We start from the raw sequence: 5,170 nt of genomic DNA, 5'->3' as shown, positions 1-5,170 counted from the left end.
GGCCGCGCCGTCTTCGCCGGCCGATGGCTTGTCCTTGTCCTTCTTGCGGTTCTTGCGGATGCCCTTCTTGGCCTTGTCCTTCTTCTTTTCCTCGGTGCCCTCGGCGCCCGTGACATCCATGGAGGAGGTGGCGGAGCCCCGGGAGCGGTGTCGTCTCGACCGGCGCGAGCCGGGGGACAGTGGGGAGTCCTCCCCGCCGGCGTCGCCGGCCTCGCTTTTCGTGTCCCGGAAGGAGGTTTCGCCGAGGCTTCCTCCATCAATGACTATTTCTGACAGAGAAAAAAAAAAAGAGATTTCAGTTTGGCAGGTGATGTCGTCTTATGAATTTATGATCATCATTCTATATGCATTCCATCACATTTCAAACCAAACCTGGCTTTGTTTTCTGCTAACAAATCTCCTCTCCTTTTTTCTATTTCTTGAGCAAAACTCCTTTTCGTATATTTCGTATATAGGATTCTTCTTTAATGCGTTTCGCTTGCAACTCCAGCTCCCACATGATTATTTCAGAGTTCGCAACGAGAGGATCCCGTAGATGAAGGAATTATTCAGGCAAGGAAGAAACAAACCTTGAGAAGCCCAGGGATTTGCAGCAGCTGTGCCTCCACTCTCACTCCTAAAAGATGACGAGTCCAGCGGTGCCGAGTGGTAATCCTTCATCTGGCAAGTCCAACATTTTTGTCATGCCACAATATCCACTGTTACGGTTGAATTATCTCATCGTTTCCATGTCCACAAGGAAGCCATTGACATCAAGTAGACACAAAGCTCGTCTAGTTTAAACATTTGATGTGCTTTATGCCAATGACAGATAATGTTGCCAAGCTTACCCAGCTAGGTGCTCCTCCAGCATTGTTGGTGTTATTGGCGGCGCCAGGACCGTCCCAACCGATATGTGCCACATGTTTTACATCCGTTGGGAACCCGATTTGCATTTCAGGCTCCTTACCATCTGGTTGCGACAATTCAGTATGAAAAGGATTGAGGATGTCAATGCCGGTGTCCCCCTGGTATGAACAATCAGCCTTAAGCTATTGAATGAACAACAAGATCATGCATACCCATCATGTTTGAGATGTAGCGGAACGGCTTTAGGATTCCCTTCTTCATCTTTGTGCCCATGTTGTTTCCCCTAAGCTTTGTTTATGTATGTGGGTGCACGCACACTACTTGAACTTGCAAATTGCTGAGGGGATCAGTCCACAAAAAGTTACAGTGAAACGATGCGGTTGAACAAAAAGAAATGAAATGCCTACATTCATATTAGGATGTTCAAAGTGCACATATAAAATTGAACAGAGTGCCATATTGGAATGCTTACTCTGTTGAGAACCTTAGACTCTGTTAACAAGATTGGCCAAATGTTAGCAATTCTTGTTAACCGGTTCTCAACCTTCTTCAGTGGGCCAATGCCATGTCTCTCCCCTCTCAATCTCTTTCTCTGTAAAGGCTAGCTCAATATTGTCTAGCCTCGGGCATTGCCACAATATGATTCAGAAACTTACACTGACCGCAGTGGATGGCCCCCTTGCGGTCAATGCTACTTCGAGGGCAAGAAGAGGAGATCTATCTTATGCCTAATTTTTTGGAGGGTCAAGAACCCTTTGAGCTTCCTCCTAATATTATTCAACCATGCGTGGGTGTAGGAAGAGGCTACCTGTCCTTTTTGTGGCTATTTAAGGAGAAGACGGTTATGGGAAACTGGATGGAGGATGCAGAGGAGTTTATCTAAAGATAGCCATATGGGCAAAGATGTCACTCGAAATGATACGTTCTTGTTTATACCTTGAGTTCACATGATTTCTGCATTTTGACTTTTGTGCACATGTTCCGCCTGTCCTAATGGCCAAATTTATGCAAACTTTCAAAGGAGGTCAAGTAATCTTGAGAAGAGTACACCTCTAGCTTGTTCAAGTCATATTTGATTGTTCTTGAAATTTATCTTGTTGCAGTTGCAATCACCCGTAAAAATTACTGGGCAATTGAAACCCATTTGACTTTTATCAAATATGGCAGGTAAACTTTCATAAATATGAGTTTTAAGGTGATATATTCTGTGGTCTAGAATGAAACCAAGTTGAGCTTCATCAAATATGCAGGTAAACCCAATTTTGCATCTTTGTTTTTAGTTGAGTTGAAGGCCCCCTCAAAAGTCAAAACCAAGCTGGAAGGTTGCATTGCTAACTCAAGGTTGATTTCCCTGCCATACATTTAGAAATTGAGGGCTCACTTATGTTCAACACCCCCCACCCCCCCCCCCCCCCCAAAAAAAAACATCCAAACAACACGTTCACTCACAAGGGTAGTTCGATCAGGTGCCCCAGCACCTTGAGGTGGTCCCGTACTCTACCATTAAAAAAACACACCAAAACGTGCATGAAAAATTAAAACAAAAATATTTGAGAAATTTTACAATGATTGAAAAAATAGGAACTGTCCATCTGATAAAATCTTACGATGGTGAAGGTAGAAAGTACCTAGGATAAAGTACCTGGTACTTCCAAAATGTGGAACCAAGTACCAAAAATAGGACCAAATACTAATTTAATTTAATATTTATAAATACTTTCCATAGATCAACAACTAGAAAAAAGTTCAAGGTAAAATTACCTGAAAGTATACATTGGTACTTTACAATCATTGTAAAAGAGCTCAAAATATTTATTGATAGAGGATAAATGATTTATATTATTCATGCAAATTGTGAGGTTCAACAAGTGTTTATGCAAGGAGAAACAAAAAAGAAAAAACAAAACCAGCATGTAATCAAAGGCACTGTTCATCTGGACCGCGATTCGCTCTTTTCATTTCCCAATTTGTCTTTTTTGTTTCTTCTTACACATAATTTTGTTCAACCTCAAACTTAGCATGAATATAGATTGTTGCATCCTTTATATCCACACAGATTTTTTATTCATTTTTTCGTGCACCTTTTGGTGTATTTGTTTATGGAGTACGGGAGAACCTGAAGATGCTGGAACACCTTAATTGTTCTCGCTCGCTCGCTCGCTCAATCAGCCACTCTTAAATTTCTTCACAAGGCTTAGTAGCTTCTACTACCATAGAAATGGTTTCATCACAGCTGGGTAGTAAAGCCCCCATCCTAGATGGATTAGCTGACTTCTCACTTCTGGGTATGAGGGTTGGAGACTAATGAACTTCTTCAATAGCAAGTATTTCAGACGTGTTTGTAGATGTGTCCATCTGTGATAATTCCTTCGTTACAACTTACAAACAAACTTTACAAACTTTTCCATCAACCATCTATGATAATATTGTTATCCTAGATGTCCATGTACGTTTAGGATAACCTATGAATTTCTATAAATTCCCATGTGCGATGATTGTACCTAAGTTTCTCGAAGCAGAATAAGTTGCAAAGCAAATCTCATCCATTGAAAATTGACACGGTCAGCCAAATGGTATCCTGTGTTCATGATATTTTGATCGAACTAATCAAAATACTGAGGCAAACAAACGTTTAAACATGGGTGCAATAAATATTAAATTTAGACACAGCAGAGATTCATTATCCTCATATACAAATTCAACAACACATGATGCTTGTTTCTGTGTAAACTTGGCACCGAGAATGTCGAATGATAAACGAGTGTACTGCATCAAGACGCCTTAAGATCGTCCATGCCCACACTGGCCTGTAAGTACACAGGTGCATCATAAAATTGTTACCTTCAGAAAATGTTGGGTTGGTCAGCCCAAAAGTACAATAGTTTGGACTGAACTTACCAGAAACTTGTGGTTTTCTTCCAGAAAAGGGGAGAATGTTGAGCAAAACTTCTCAATGTCTGCGTTAATGTTGCCTGAACCACTGATGATCTCCATGAACTTCTTCCTGTCTGGTGCAAGCTTTATGGCAACCTGAAATAAAAGAGCATTAGTATGTACATGTACATTTCAAGCAGTAGAGTGAAGTGTCCGCTTTTAGCTGATGGCACAATCAGTAGTCACTGAAGATACCATGTTTTGCTTTTCACTAGCAAACTGAAAATTAAACTTTACATCATCGGTAATTACTGGACGGTTGACAGATTATCAGAAAGTATAACTTTATTCAGAGCTTAGATAAGGAATAGTACCGAAAAGCTCGAACTCGCCAGCCAGCCATGCCATTTCTTCAGTGTTTTGCTATATGCGTCATTGCAAGCTTGTGACATTTGCCACTCTGGTTGCTGTACCAAATTATGGAACAGCGCAACCAAGAAGTCCATGGCTCTGACGATCAAATGCACAACACAGTCACAAAACTTATAAAACACTGAAATGTACGGATTTTGCTGGGTTACCTTGTCAGCCAGAGAAGACCGTTAGTACAGCTGCTTGAACTTTTGGCAGTCTTTGCACTAACTTCTACTTTCACCAGGCTGTGCAGCTGTTCATACTTTGTAGGATCAGATGCATATTTTGTCTCCAGCCTCTGCACAAGAACAGAAAGAATGTGTCGCCATAAACTGCAGTAAGAACCAGAAATAAATCAAAGGTAGCAGAATTTTCTTTGACCATTTTGTCAAACCACACTAAATTTTCGTTGGCATGGCTTAGATTTTTGTTACCCTATCATCAGTCAGATGCATATGGAAACTCTGATGTGGAATGGACTTCCCTTACCGTGATATTGCCTCCTATATCAGTCTTGACAATAGCCATGGCTGACCCCAATTTCTCTGCAATGATCCATGATCAGAAAGACATTGCTGTAACCACATCAAAGTATCTGCTAACTGGGGAGAAGTTCCCTAAATTTATTGCAGGAATGCAAAACATCTCTCCTGTTTACCTAGCACAGGAAGGATGTGCTTGCACACTTCGAGAAACGGCTTGGTCAGTATCACGCCGCTCTGACTTGACATGCTTCATTCCCTCAAGGGAGGGCGTGAACACAGTCCCCGCCATTTGTGTGTCTGCAACCCAACAGAGAACACGTCACGGCTACAGATATTAAGGAAAATAATCAAGAACAGGTACTGCATCCCAATCATCTTGGATGAGCAGAGCAACAAGGCACCATAATCAAACTAACTTCATCGCAGTTGCTAAACGACCAGGGATTCACACTTAGAGAAAAGATCAGACGGCACCTAATGTTCCACGTCGAACCGAATCTCGTCACAAGAAAACTACAGGTTGTCTGAAAAAAACAACAATCCTGAAC

The 5,170-nt window shown here is 41.5% G+C and overlaps 1 pseudogene; it reads right to left on the bottom strand.

Moving 5' to 3' along the window:
• Positions 1 to 3,506: 3,506 nt before the first annotated feature.
• LOC120658755 lies at positions 3,507 to 4,911 on the bottom strand (annotated as a pseudogene).
• Positions 4,912 to 5,170: the final 259 nt, after the last annotated feature.

The sequence above is a fragment of the Panicum virgatum genome, chromosome 2N, assembly GCF_016808335.1.
Source record: "Panicum virgatum strain AP13 chromosome 2N, P.virgatum_v5, whole genome shotgun sequence".
Lineage (NCBI taxonomy): Eukaryota > Viridiplantae > Streptophyta > Magnoliopsida > Poales > Poaceae > Panicum > Panicum virgatum.
Note: the sequence above shows the minus strand (reverse complement) of the source record. Positions and strands in the feature narration are given on the sequence as shown.